The sequence below is a fragment of the Pongo pygmaeus genome, chromosome 1, assembly GCF_028885625.2.
Source record: "Pongo pygmaeus isolate AG05252 chromosome 1, NHGRI_mPonPyg2-v2.0_pri, whole genome shotgun sequence".
In the NCBI taxonomy this organism is placed as follows: domain Eukaryota; kingdom Metazoa; phylum Chordata; class Mammalia; order Primates; family Hominidae; genus Pongo; species Pongo pygmaeus.
The window spans coordinates 2,989,527-3,004,989 of NC_072373.2; the positions used below are offsets into that span (position 1 = coordinate 2,989,527).

The window sequence follows — 15,463 nt, forward strand, 5'->3', positions numbered from 1 at the left end:
CTGCTGGTAATAAATTATTTTAGTTTTCTTTTATACGAAAATGTCTTTATTTTGCCTTTATTCTTGCAGACAATTTTTTGCTGCATAGAGGATTGTAGATTGGCAGCTTCTCTTCTTCTCTTTCAGCACATTTCTGTTTCTTATTGCTGTTGTAAGAAAGTACCACAAACTTAGTGGCGTAAGAAAATGGAAAATTCCTTTTGTCTTCACAGGCAACAATATCATGCTGAGTTCTTATCATGTAAGCCTGAGTTCTTACCACTGCCGTCTGTCTGGTTCTTTTATTTGTGTCTCTCTCTTCCTCTTCCATTTTTATTGGATTATTTTTCATTCATTTCACATTTTATTCATATCACATTTTTAAGATTCTTTGTTGATATTTCCTATTTGTTCATTACAAGCATATTTTCCTGTCTTTTCTTGGGCATAGTAATGAAAGCTGACTATAAACATTCTTACCTAGTTGTTGAGGCAGTTGGGCCATTTTGGGTTGGTTTTTATTGACTGAATTTTTTTTCTTGAGAATGGGCCACCCTGTCCTCTTCCCTCATATGTCTAGTAATTTTGGGTTTTATTCAGAACATTTTTAATATGTTATAGGTTTCTGGATTCTCTTACATTCCTCTGAAGTGTGTGTGTCTGTGTGTGTGTGTGTGTGTGTGTGTGTGTGTATTGCTTTAGCATGCTATTATGTTGGCAGACGTATGCTCCAACTTTGTTACCCCGTGAAGGGAAGCAACTGAAATCACTTTTCAGTTCTTTTAGACTTTTCCGGACTGCTGGGCCTCTCCTCAATGCATGTGGATAGTAGGGGTCACCCAGAGATTCAGGCATTTTATGCACTAGACTCTGTGGCCCTCACTGGGATTTTTTTCCTGTCACTTTCCTTTTGTTTCTTTAAGAAGCTGCAGATTTCTATCCAACTTGTAGTTGCCCCAGCTGGCACAGCCAGAAAAGTTCTGGCTTCAATTTAAAAAGCTTTATAAACAAGAAACTCATCTAGTGTTTTTCATTTATTTTCAAGTGTTAACTCCCTTCCAGTTTCTGTCTGCTTTTGGCCACTCTCTAGTACCTTCAGTTAGTATTTTTAAATGTCTAATCCAGAGCTTATAGTTGTTATATTTGGTATGTTATATATGGGAGGAGCTGCCTTATTATTACTGGAAGCTTTATTATGGCTCTTGCTTCTAGTGTATGTTCACAGTTTTGTTTTTTAATTTTTTTTGGCAAACCAATAAAAAAGGAAGATAATTTTTTTTTTTTTATTTGCAAAACATGCTTTACTAGGAATTAGCCTAAGGATTCTCAAAAGTACTGGTCAAAGTCAATGCTTTGGAGCTGCAGACTGCTTATTAATTTAGTTTGATCTTATCTAGATATCCTTCTGGTGCTACTGACCTGGGCCAGGGGTGTCTAATCTTTTGGCTTCCCTGGGCCACACTGGAAGGAGACAAATTGTCTTGAGCCACACATAAAATACACTAACATGAATGACAGCTGATGAGATAAAAGAACAAAAATCACACAAGAAAACTCATGTTTTAAGAAAGTTTGCAAGTTTGTGTTTGGCCACATTCAAAGCCATGCTGGGCCACAGGTTGGACAAGCTTGACCTAGGCTGAGATCAATTTGCCGTCTATTACCCTTGATTTCTTCTTAGGAAATTGTGCCTGACACATGGGCATATGGTTGCGCCAGAATGGAGTCATACGGAACTTCCATAGTATCTGGCGTTGTACTTTCCAGTACCACTAGGGAGGTTTGGACCATAATCTTGAGAGACACTATCTTGAATGCCATAATTCCAAATGTTGAAATTTTGATTAAAATCCCTAAAGTCTAGTTTTATTTATTTATTTATTTTGAGACAGAGTCTTTCCCTGTCACCTGGGCTGGAGTACCGTGGCGTGATCTTGGCTCGCTGCAACCTCTGCCTCCCGGTCTCCAGCAATCTTTCCACCTCAGCCTCCCGAGTAGCTGGGGCTACAGGTAGGAGCCACCATGCCTGGCTAATTTTTGTATTTTTTGTAGAGATCGGGTTTTGCCATGTTGCCCAGGCTGGTCTTGAACTCCTGGGCTCAAGCGATCTGCCCGCCTTGGCCTCCCAAAGTGTTGAGATTATAGGTGTGATTCACTAGCTCCAGCCTAAAATCCCTAAATTCTAAAATCCCCAAATCAAAATCCTGACAGACCAAAATTTCAAAAATATAATTGTGGAATAAAGTTTTAAAAATATTTAAAATACATGTATTACAATTTTAAAAGAAGATTTTAGAGACATATAAATACATGACTGAACACATAATAGGCCACCTTACACAGTAAAATAGGCAACAATACCATACGTATTTTCTCTGCAAGTATAAACACACAGATATACTAATGGTAGTCACTCAGTTATTATAGCTACGAACAGACAAACTGTATTTATAAAGAAATAGGTCAAAAAGTGAAATGTGTGAACGCTTATTACTATGGTTGGAAATTGTATGTATCCATCATTGTAACTGCAGTCATCAAAAATACCCTGACAGACATGTTTTGATAAGATGGATCAAAAACCTCTGGTCACTGACACAAATACAGTCACTCAAAGAGCCAAGGTCTCAAGAAATTTTATCTTTCACAAATGGAGACACAGAAAAAAGGCATTTCTTCATTTATGGAAGAAGTTTCAGTGTTTTTATGTATGTGCATCGTGCTTACACACAAAGCCGCATTGTGATAATGCGTGTACTTGGAATTATGTTTCTTACGTCCAAGGCAGAAGAAAAGGCTGTCTCATCTCTCAGAGAGAAAGCAATTTACCATCTGTGTTTGTTCCCTCTGGGCCCAAGGCTGATTGGATGGTGCCCGCCAACATTTTGGGCAGATCTCCACCTACTCCATTTAGAGTCATGTACTAATCTCCTCTGGAAACACCCTTACAGACATATCCGAAATAATGCTTTACCAAGTTACTAGATACTCTTTAATCCAGTCAAGCTGACAGCAAAAATTAAGTCTACAAGTCTACCCCTTGTGAATCTGGCACCTGTGCACATCTTAAACCATAGCTAATTTCCAGATGAAGACAACTGCAAGATAAGAGTCCTGTCTAACATGATAGAAATAACACGATGCAACGACAGTGAGCACAGTAGAAAACACACGAATCCTTCCCCAGAACTAACACGATGCAATGACAGTGAGCACAGTGGAAAGCACACGAATCCCTCCCCAGAACTGACACGATGCATCCACAGTGAGCACAGTGGAAAACACACGAATCCCTCCCCAGAACTTGGCTTTCAGGATTGCAGCATTTGGGGTTTCAGTGTTTGGGGATTATGATTTTCAGGATTTTCGATTTCAGAGATTTCGAGTTCAGGCTAATTTTTACTCTCAGGCCTTTTTTGTTTTTAAAGGCCTGTATACCAATATTTTCAGGGATGCTGGCATTCAGGATTGTGTCCTTTGGGATTATAATGGCACCACCCCTAGGTACTAGGCTTCTCCCATACTCAGTAATCACTACTTGTGATTATAGTGGGGATAAATAAGTCTGAAATTTTGAAATATTTTAATTGCACAAATAATGTATAAACAAAATAACTGTATTTTAAATCATTTAAAAAGTTTTATAACAAAGGCAAAATTCCCCTTGATCATTGTCCTTAATCCCTGTTTTCTCCCACTTGTCCTACCCTCCTTCCTAGAAGTAGCCACTGCTAGCATTTTGGTACCTCACCTTTAGCATTACACATCCCTACTCCCACAATTTTTTTTTACACACACACAAAAAATTGTTTTGTGTTGTTTTGATAAGCAGCACCATATTGTATATATATCTGCAACATCCTTGTTTTTACTTACTTACACATCTTAGATATCTATGTTTATTACATATGGATTTACTGTATTTACTGTATTTGACATTCTGTACTCCAGTGCTTCTGCTGAGTTAATTTATCCTGTTATAATCTTCTAAGGAAACCCTTCAACAAGTATTTCTGATTGAACCAGTAAAGCCTCATTGTTTTGGAGCCTACTTACTTGAAATCTGTAATAATTAGGCCAAGAATAGAATTAAAATTTATGGTTGCCAATTAATGACTTAAAAGAATATTTGTCCCAACTAAGAGATAAATAAGCTTTTAAATACCAGTTTAAAATATACCAATTACACATGAATTTTTATCTGTGTTTCATTATCTAACAAAGTAGTGGCTTGTTCTGCTGACTCTAAGCATTTGCAAGCGATAAAAGGTGCATGCCATTAAAACCATCCTCCAATCCGATTGGTCACTAATTAGGACTTTCCTTACGTGAATGTAAACACAATGGCTCCCTCTCTACTTTATCTCGCCATTTACTTTGTTCTGTTGCTTTTTGATCAGGGTTCTGACAGATCCTCGGGTCAGTGCTTCATCTCCTCGTGAGGAGGACTCCTCTTGGGGCCGATATCTGGGTACTTTGGGGAAGGGAATACAGGAAGATTATTTTATGACATTGTAGTACCCTGAAGCTTTTCATCATTTTGGATGTCACTTTAAAAAGACAAAATGGAAATGAATAAAAGCTAATAACTAAAAGCCCATTATTTCGAGATGGATACATGTATAAAGTCTCTTACAGATTGCTACAGAAATGCCCAGATGTATTTCTGGCTAAAACACCAAGAGAGTATATTTGGACCTAATCAATATCAGATACCACTTTCTCTTTCTCCTTTGGGAATTAAACTCACTTGCGGCATTTTCCTCATCATCCATAAAGGTAAGATGAATGTTATCAGTTCAGCCCTCAGGATGGAGGTCCCGGGAAATGAAAAGAAGGACCAGAGAGTGCTGCTGCCGTAGGTTTAGAAATTGCCAGTTCCCACCTCACTAGTTTTCAGTGTGTCTCTTGGTAGTCTTTGACTCTCTAAGTTCCTGTGCCTCTCACCCTTAAAGATAGTCTAGGAAGGGTAGGGCAACCATCTCTCAAAGCATGGATCCACTCTCTGAACATAGATTTAGGCCTAAGACTTGGCCAGCACCTCCATAGGCCTGCGTCATTGATGGGGAGAGGGAAGGGGGTAATTGAGATTCACTTTCCTCTCAAACTAAGGCTCTACATAGGAGGAATGTGGGGGAGATGATGGTATCTGAGGCAGTCCAATAGCTCACTGCTCATCTAAGCATTCCTGGGAAGAATGAGAACAGTCTCATTCATCCTGCCCACGACCAACCCCGAATGGAATAAATGGAATTCAGCCTTCGCAGGCAGCTGGAGGAGTGAGCCTGCTGCTGCCTCTGCCTCAGAATTCTTCAGAGGAAGCCACAAAGTTCAAGCCATAGGGATGAACTTGAAAGTGGCATGATGAAAAGCTCAAGGTGATGTCTTCTGGGATTTAGCAATGCCATCTTTCTGTTTTATATTGGCTTTGTTTCTTGATTTGGGATTGTGTTTCTCAGTTTGGCTTATTAATATTAAGTAATTACAAACAATCATACATGCATTTAGGAACTTATGTTTAATCTCTGGCAACAGCATAGTTTATTGGCAAAAACAAATACACGTACACCATAGGTTAGTGATGAACATCAGCAGACAGGCCTGCTCTTGAGGTTTTTGTCTGAGGAGCGTCATTAGCATGGCAGTATTGTTCTGTTTTATGTGAAATGTGTTGGATATTTATGTTGAGTTTAAGATATCTGGCATGAAGCTTTCCTCACACAGAAGAAAATTTTCACACCTTTTGCAAATTCTCAGTTTGTTTTCTTTTATTACAAATTAAAACATTTTGATTTAGATTTTTGTGTTTCACAATTTTCACTTTTATGGTAGAACATGATAAGGCAGCTACAAGGTCATGACTAAGAATACAGAGTCCAGAAGCAGACAGGCTGTGTGACTGTGGGGGGTTATCTCTGTGCTCCAGCTACAGCATCTCAAAATTGGAGAGAATCTAAATGATGTTCTATGTAGTTGGTCGCCTTTATTATGTTATATTTTCAGATGAGAGCCACCTTGTTTTCTGCACAGACACATCCTAGTCAGTGATTCTTCTCCTTCCCATGTTGGTATTTGATGGTTTCATTTTTGAAAAGGGAGACCATCTTTTCATTTGCTCTTTCAGCAGAGGCGTAAGGTAAGACATAAGGTGTAAGGTAAGACATAAGGCGTAAGGTAAGGTGTAAGTTGGAGGTATGACTGGTAATTCTGGATTGATGACTTTGCAAAAGGATGGCTGTTATGCCTGCGGAACTGGCTCCCCTCCAAGAACCATTCACACTGACTTCATATTAAGGAGATTCTTTGATTTGTTACTAATAAAAGTAGTATTTTTTATTGTGGTTTTTATTAGTGTAACAATAACAAATGCTTCTGTAGTTCATTATTATGAACAGTAAACTCATGTACCTGATTATACTTTTTGTCGAGATGAGGAAACTGTGGTAGGGGTTTGACTGGTAGCAGGTTGCGGGCACCTTGCGCTCCATCTCTACGTTCTTGTTCTTCCCTCAGCCTTTCTGCTCCCTCCCAGTCATAGCCTCCTCCTGAGCACTGTATCCATCAGCAAAGACTTTAACCGTTTAGGTTTAGATCATCATTACTTCTGACTATTCATTTTTGATTGTGTTGTCAGAAGACTTTTTGGTATAAAGAAGAGAATTATAAAACATAGATTTGAAGCAAGCATAGCATATTTGTACCCTTTTAATAGAGGTGGCAGTGAAATGACAGCTTTTTGCTGCATGGGTGTTCTTTTTTTTTGCTGACCTGTAGTTTGATTTGCAGTGTCTAGACTTAACAGTCTGAATTTAAACACGAGGCATATACACAAAATCATCTGGAACTGATTTTTTCACACTAAACGCTTCTTTCTGATTCTACTTTCCAGGAGGCTCCTTCCTCCAAACATACCTCCAGATGAAAATCACTTAATTAACCAAGAAAGACTTAACCGCCCTTAACTGCTTTTCTAAACAGTCACACATACTGGATTTACTTATTTTGAGACGTGACAAACCAGTTGCAAACCACAAATTCATTCTCATAGACCCTCCACACGGTCTCTTGTTCCTTCTGAAGAGGGTCTTGCTGAGGACCATTTGCCCCCCTTCCTGCGGCAGCTACTCAGTGGGTGCTGGAGAGTGTGCCTTCCTAACTATTTGCGGTTTTCCTGCCACATGATGCTGACGGAGCTCAGCCTCTCCCGGACTTGGTGCACATACAACAGCATGCATCTAAAAGCTCCACTTTCTGTTCCAGGTTGCTGTTATGCATCTGCTTCTCATTCAAAGAAAATAATAGAGTAGATTTAAATCAAGTCACTGTGCAATTATGTGTTTAATGAAAATGATCTTGCATGCTAGATTCACGTCCAGGAGTGAGTCGCCCTTGCTTATGGTATTGAACTCACTCTCCTTGGAGCGCCCCAAGGCTATGGGCTGTGGGAGGGCATTAGTGTGTGGGGGCGCATCTATTATTTGCACCAGGAGGCAAAAGTCTGCACAGCAACATGAAGATTTAGAATTTCAAGAAACTGCAAATCCTGACACACCTGGTGATAAAACCCAGATGCTCTCCCCAACTCATACCTTGTCCCGCAACTCCCCACTCGCCACTTCCTGACTAGATTTTTTATTTTCTGGTCCAGAAGATAAGGTAAGAGAAGAATGCTGAAGGGAGTGGATGAGAGAATGCTTGGCTTACTTGCCCATTAGATAGTTCCAGCTCCAAATACTGTTCTAATTAAGAACAAAATAAAACCATTCTCCCCCACTGGCTGTCTTGGTATGTAGACAAATATGGAAATAGGTAAACAGTTGCTGTATTAGAGTTGGGTATATTTTAGCTTGATGATAATGTTTACTTGATTTTATCACTGAAGAGAATCATGATCTTTGTGACATATACAGTCCTTCTTATTCTTTTAGCTCTATCTTTATTAAACTAGATTGTCATCAAATGGTGGTACATGACTTCAAAAGGACTCTACCAGCTCTTATTCATTCACCGGAGTTTTTACTTTTATTGACTCTCTAAAAGTTTACCGCTTCAAAGAAAGACTGTTCCTACTGAGATAAAGTACTGAATTCTGCCACTCTCTCCTCCTATCCCAGACTTTAATATAAAATCACAGTCACACCAGACAGTAAGCCTTAAATATTTTAACATTTTTCCCAGCAGGGAAGACAGCAACACATAAAACGACCTGCAATTATATGAAAAGATTTATTTGTCCCTGACCCAGGAAGCTATGCATCAGTGCTTTCAGATAATAGTCTGCCTGGCCCACCCTGAGGGAGCTAATGGATTAACATAAATACCTGTGAGTAGGTTAAGTACACACGAGGAGCAGATTACAAAAGGATGAAAACTTTAAGCAATTAGCAAGGATTTTAAAACATTGATCTATCAGATGTTCTGGAAAGTATTTGCTTCTACATTTCGAATTTAGCTCAAATTTTATTGAGCAGCTTAAACAGCGCTGTCTGCTTTTGCATCTAGGTCACGGGTCATTGTCAAACTCATTTATAAGATAGTTTCAATCTGTACTTATTTAGCAGTGTAGAGAATTTTAGACACATTACCTTTTCACTGTTTGTAAAAAAAAAATTGAAAAATAAGAATAGTAATGCAAAAGATATTGGAAGACTAATTCTTAACCTACATGAAGGAACAGTTTTCAGCAGCTTTCTAAATGTCTTGTTTACATCCAAATTGTTGAGAAGCTAGTTGCCAATCTATTAATTCATTAAAATTAAACCTTTAGAATGTCCGCTAAGCTGCCTTTTATTAGCCCAGTTTGAATGACTGTATTTGTACTTGAGATGAGTTGAACTGAATTGCCTTAAAAATTCAAATCTGTAATGAATTCATAAGGAGTTTTCATCCCAGAGTTCAGATTAGTAGGGCCTAGTAATAACTTTAGACATTTATATGGTGACGAGCTTTTAATCTTCCTTAAGGTTTTTAAAACTCTGCATATACTGTCCTTCTTCTGTGTTCCCTTGTCCTTTTAGTTGGTTTTGGTAGAAATTTTATAAGGCAAATTAATGAAAGTTATCTCCTGAGTGGCAGTTTATAAAACAAAAACAGATGTAAAGGAGAAAAAAAATGAAATGAAAATTTGGATTAAAGAAGAAAAAAGTCTAATGTTAGTAACAGATATAACAAAAAGAGTGAACTCTAAGTGGCTATAAGTTCCTTGACAGCAAGGACTTTGCCTTACTTATGTGGAATCCATTGACACGTAGAGAAGGAATGTTTCACTTAGAAGCTTGTCAAGGAATGTCTGTCAAGTAGGGTAGAAGGGAGGAATTAACAGGGCTTTGAGAACATTCTCACGTTCGAAGTGCTAATAATTTCTGGTGTGAATTTGGTGATAACAGTGTTTCAGTATTTAATATTAATTTGAATTTTCTGGCTGGTTATTAACTTGAGTTACATTTATAGGTGACGAAACGAAGAGGATTGCATGTTTATACACAGTAGAACTTGAGGAGGGTTTTCTAATAATCATAATTTAAAATTGCCTCAGCATGTAAATCTGGGATTACAAGGCAGATAAGTTTTAGGGTGATTACTTCTTTCACCCCATAATTACTTCAAGGATTTGCCATGGTGTTTCTTTAAATAGTGAGCATATCTAGTAAATTGACATTTTGATTCTATTTAAAGAACTCATTTTACAGTTTTTCAGTAGCACATTGACTGGATAAAGTAAGGCGCACATCTGGCCTCACTTCTTTGAGTCTTGCTCCTAAGTCTTGTGAAGAAAATATGTGTGCATTCCTTTATTTAGAGTAACTTAATTGCATGAAGCTTAGCTGAAGAACTAGGAGGAAAACAGCTCTTTTTGTAAGTTGTTTTTTAGGAGACTTTGGATTTAGCCAGTAATGGGATACTGAGAAAAACTGAGGTTTCACCTCCTGTAAACAATGAGACTGTTTTCATCTCTTTGGGACTATATACATATTTATTTATATCCTGCTTTAGTCCAGAAGGAATTTCAGCTTTGGAAAAAACCATGCACACACACAAAGATACAAATAAAGTGTAAGTGAAGTAATCAGAGTGAGAGGTTGGGGAAGGTAAGTTGAAACCAAAAGTGTAATCAGTATACAAATTACAGGCTCTGCAGACCTACACGGCCACAGGAAGACCACCACATATTTGGCTGTTAGCTTTTGAACAAAGCCAATACAAAGAGGATAACATGAACGATGCACGGTTCCCAGTGTCTGTGCCAAGATCATCTACGTTCGGTCTGGTCTAGAAGGCCGGGGGATGGAGCAGACCTCAGGGAAACCCTGCTGAAATTGTGACATTTATTCAGTCAAGAAATATTTATTGAACACGAACAATTTGTCAGTGACCATGCCAGACACTGGGGATACACAGTCTCCACCTTTAAGGACACACAGTATAGGGGATAGATCAATAAAGTAGACTGAAATTGCAGTGCAGTGGCATAAATTCTGTGGAGGGGAGTAGGCGTGAGGTATTAGACTGGGAGAGGGGGATATCTGGGGAAGGTTTGCGTTGGTGCCTCAGCTGACTTCTAGAGGCTACATACTTCTTAACCCAGGCAAAAGTGGAAATGCATTCTAGGTAGAGGACAAGTAGCCAGAACAAAGTGACAAAGGCAAGAAAGTGCAGTGCTTTCTGAGAACTGCATTTAATAGTTCAGTTTGACTAGAACAGAGAGTACAGAAGGGAGAAAGTGTTGAGAAATTAGAGAGAAAACTTGGGCACATCAGAAGAAGGCCCTGTTTTCCACTGTGCTCAGGAGGTTGAGGGCAGTGGGCAGCCTTCCCAGCAAACAGCCTGTGGAGAGTGGATGCAAGGATAGGCAGGAGACAGGATAGGAGTTCTGGCAGTGATTCGAGCAAGAGAGAACAGAGGCCTCCATTAAAGCCCGATAGTAAGGACGGGAAGAAGGGAGTACAGGGAAGTTACTCAGGAGCAAAATTGACAGGATTTGGCCTAGAAGAGATGAGGGACAGTGAAGAAGTAGGAATTGGGGTTATTTCTTGGTTTCTGGCCTAGTCACTGTGCAGAAAAGAGTTAACCTAGCAGGCCTAAACTGCTTATCCTTGAAAAGACCTGGGCTGGGCATGGTGGCTTACACCTCTAATCCCAGCGCTTTGGGAGGTTGAAGCGGGTGGATCACTTGAAGTCAGGAGTTCGAGACTGGTATAGGGAACATGGCAAAACCCTGTCTCTACTAAAAATGCAAAAATTAGCCGGGCATGGTGGCATACGCCTGTAATCCCAGCTACTAGGGAGGCTGAGGCAGGAGAATTGCTTGAACCTGGGAGGTGGAGCTTGCAGTGAGCTGATACCATACCACTGCACTCTAGTCTGGGCAACACAGGAGGAATGTGTTGAGAGAGAGAGAGAGAGAGAGAGAGAGAAAGGGAGGGAGAGAGGGAGGAAGGGAAGGAGAGGGGAGGGGAGGGGAGGGAATGGGAGCGAGGGAGGGAAGGAAGGAGGGAACGAAGGCCCACAAGTTTGGCCCTTGGCTGACTTTTAGCAACTGAGATTTTGGCAGGGGTTTCCCCATTGTCTGATAAGAGTGGCTCTCCGTGCCTAAACTGTTTGTGTAAACATTATGGTTTATGCTGATCCCCTGCTGTCCTTCCAGGAGTCCAAAATTAGAGGCTGCCTACTGGTGATTGAACTCCAATAAAGACCCTGGGTACTGAGTCTCTAACAGGTTTCCCTGATTGGGACATTTCTCACGCTATCACAGCTTCTTGTAAGAGGAGTGAAGTGCCTCCCGTGTGACTCCCTGGGGGAAGGCCCTTGGAGGCTCCCACTCTGTTTCCCCAGACTTCTGTCCATGTGCCTTTCCCCTTGCTGACTTCGCTTGGCATTGTTTCCCCGTAATAAATTGCAGCTGTGCGTACAACTATGTGCCGAGCCCTGAGAGTCTGCCTAGTAGATAACTGAAACTGAAGGCAATCTTGGGCTCTTCCTGATGCAGTCAGCTGTGGATGTAGTGGTACCTCTCATAGTATAAAGAACAGAAAATTGGTAGCAGGTGTGGGGGTGGAAGCAGTGATGCATTCTACTGTAAGTTTTCCAAGGTAGTCACTTATATTGCTTTACTAGGGTTATTTTGAGCTAGCATTTATTATTGTATGTTTTCTATTTCAAAATTAAGTTACCAGGAAAATCTAATTTTTTTCAACATACCTTCACTCATTAATTAATTCATTCAGCAAGCATTTGCTGAAACCTTATTGAACATTTGGAACTGGTTAGGCATTTTAAGTGCCATAAGGATGCTTAGGAATATGGGTCAAGTGTTCAAAGGGGTTATAAATACACTGGGTAGGTAAGACATCTGCCTTTGAAAAATAAAATAGCATTCATTTCGAAAATGAAATGTTAAAATATATCATTATGTAAACATTTTGTCCTTGAGAAATTAACCAAGGCATTCTTGGGTTAGTGGTCAAAATGACTAGCATTTGTAATTGGGAAAATTGTAATTCAAAACAGACACACCACATATTAGGTTCATCATCACTAGGGCAATTTTTGTCCTCTTCTGGTGTCACGAGATGTTTAAAACCAAGATTCAGAGTGTTTTCAGTGATTTAGGAGTTCTATAATTGCAGTCACTCTGGAGAGGTGCCCTAAATTCAGCACATTTTCAGTGGTACTCCTGATGGATATTTTTTTTCTTGCAGAAAGGCCAAGTCATTCTCAAATGGTAGACTATAAAGATCCCCAAATCAGTGACTAACCTCTTTATGATCTCAGGGAAATATTCTGTGGATTTTTTTCTCCCTACTCAGGAACAATGAATGGTGACGATCTTTATGTTGCGCTAAGTCAACGATGTGAATCACATGTGGATGAACTAAGGCTCTTTCCTGATTCTCAGTCCTAATGAGCAGCTCTTCATTTAACCTGTGGGATTCATTTGTGCTGCCCTGAAAAACTATGAAGAGTTTTGGCTTGAGGTTGTTGAGATCCTAAGGAAATATCAGCCAAATAAGTCGTTTTATTAAGTAGATGAAAAATCAATTCACTTCGGTTTTTCAGATTTTTATATTGTAACATTGTGGCCTTTTTTCCCTCCATAAAGAAAAATAAGAATTCAATCTTTGGCTTAAAAACTCTGAGAAGCACCACCTCTTGATCAGGCAATGCCCATCTTTGTAATAGTGCCAGTCTATCAAGTCAGCTCTCATTTCATCACAAATGAATCAAAAGGTTCTTTCACATCACTGTTTCTGGGTTTTTGTTTGTTTGTTTATATTTTATTAGCTTTAACTTTTAAAATTATTTTATTTTTGAGACAGGGCCTCACTCTGTCGCCCAGGCTGGGTGCAGTAATGCGATCGTGGCTCATAGCAGCCTCAACCTCGCTCAAGCAATCCTCCCTGTTCAGCCTCCTGAGTAGCTGGGACTACAGGCATGCACTACCATGCCTAGCTAATTTTTCTCTTCTTTTTGTTTTGTTTTGTTTTGTGTTTTTTTGTTTGTTTGTTTGTTTTTAGAGATGGGGTCTCACTGTGTTGCCCAGGCTGGTCTTGAATTGTGTTCAAGTGATCCTCCCACCTCAGCCTCCCAAAGTGCTGAGATTATAGGCACGAGTCTCTGTGCCTGGCTTTTTCTTTTTTTCTTTTACCATTTTATTGGACTTGATGTGGATTTCCCTACCACGCATTTGATCCTAAAGAACTGGTATCAGCACATTTTTTCCAGTTGATATGTGTTTGCTGAAATAGTCATATGGTACCTACCAGTCCTTACTCATATATCTTTTTGCAGTTATTTTTACCATCAAGAATTTAAGCATTTGAAACATTTTTTTTCTTTTTTTTTTTTTGATACGGAGTCTTGCTCTGTCACCCAGGCTGCAGTGCAGTAGCGTGATCTCGACTCACTGCAAGCTCCGCCTCCTGGGTTCACGCCATTCTCCTGCCTCAGCCTCCTGAGTAGCTGGGATTATGGGTGCCTGCCACCACGCCTGGCTGAGTTTTGTACTTGTAGAGATGGGGTTTCACCTTGTTGGCCAGGCTGGTCTCGAACCCCTGACCTCATGATCCGCCCGTCTCGGCCTCCCAAAGTGCTGAGATTAGAGGCGTGAGCCACCGTGCCTGGCCTAAAACATTTATTTCTAATGAGAATGAATATGTGAATAAAATCAGGATTCTGTTAGGAATGAAAAACAAGGGATAGATGTTGTGTAGTCAGCCAATAGTGTACACTAAACCAGTTGGTATTGTCAGTAGCAGTAAGAGTGACTGTCTCCTCAGACTTTTGATGGGCTGGCTTAGAAAAGTAACATGAAGATAAAGTGGGTCCTGGATGTCTGTCTTTATGGGAGCTGAATGATTATGCCAGATGTGAGATCTAGGACTCATTTTGCAAATTAAGAAAAAACAGCTGAAAACCTGTCAATAAAAATGATAACCAAAGAAGAAATTATCATATGATCCAATTTAGTAATGACTGAGGGATCATAAAAATTTATTAAAATGAATAACAGTTTATTGCTTTTCTGCTTTTTCTATTTTTTCCCTTTGTTATCTTTAGAAATCAAGAAAGACATTTTTCTGCTTTGGGAATGTTATGCCATTTTTGTCATTAAATGGAATATTTAGAGTTAAGATATGATGAGGATAAGGTAAAACCTTATGAAATGTTCTCACATGTAAATGTATAGAACTTTTCAATTAGCTGTTTAAAATGAAATATTTATATATGGAGATTTTGTCAGATATATAATGTTTTAAAAAAAAAAGGCCACCTTTATTTTTATTTTTTGAGACAGTCTCTCTCTATTGCCCAGGCTGGAGGGCAGTAGCATAATCGTGGCTCACTGTAGCCTCAACTTCTTGAGCTCAAGCCATCCTCCCATCTCAGCCTCCCAAGTAGCTGGGACTACAGATGTGTGCCACCATGCCTGGCTAAGTTTTTTTTTTTTAGTAGAGACAAAGTCTTGCAGTGTTGCCCGGGCTGGTCTATCCTGAGCCTGAGCTCAAGTGATTCTTCCACCTCGGCCTCCCAATAGGCTGGGATTATTACAGGTGTGAGCCATTATGCCCCGCCAACCTTTTTTTTTTTTTTAAAGCAATATATTTAGTGGTCTCTGGAGTAGCTCTGTCAACACTGTCAACTTTGAAATTGTAACTTAAGAATTCTCTACTGTCTTCTCTATTTTAACTTTTATATTAATGCTTAAATGCCTTCTGTTCCAGCATAAATGGATTTTGCTTAACAAATACTGTGAGTAATTAGGCTCCTACCAGTTTAAGCTGGCTTCCGCAAGCAAGGAGCACATTTCTTCTTCATTAGTTCTCCTGATTGAGTTTCAGAAAATGAAATCTTATTATGCCACAAAATAATCGTATCTTATTTGCCTTTTTCCTGAAGCTTCTCAAAAGTTTTTAAGACCCTTTAAAAGGAAAGGAATAGTTTTTTTTTCTTAAATCCATCTGTTCGTCAGCCTCAAGTCTAAGAT

At 39.5% G+C, this 15,463-nt stretch overlaps 1 protein-coding gene across 12 annotated transcripts in view; it reads left to right on the forward strand.

The window, feature by feature from the left end:
• SMYD3 (SET and MYND domain containing 3) overlaps positions 1-15,463 on the forward strand; it is a 770,143-nt gene that overhangs the window by 453,137 nt on the left and 301,543 nt on the right. Inside the window, exon 1 of one of the 12 annotated variants that reach the window (XM_063666459.1) lies at positions 5,340-5,357. The exons of 10 other annotated variants lie outside the window; for them this stretch is intronic. The gene's annotated coding sequence lies outside the window, so the exon portion shown is untranslated. Of the gene's footprint in view, positions 1-5,339; positions 5,358-7,616; positions 7,636-15,463 lie in introns of those variants that run through there. One more of the 12 variants, XM_063666434.1, reaches the window with a different exon arrangement.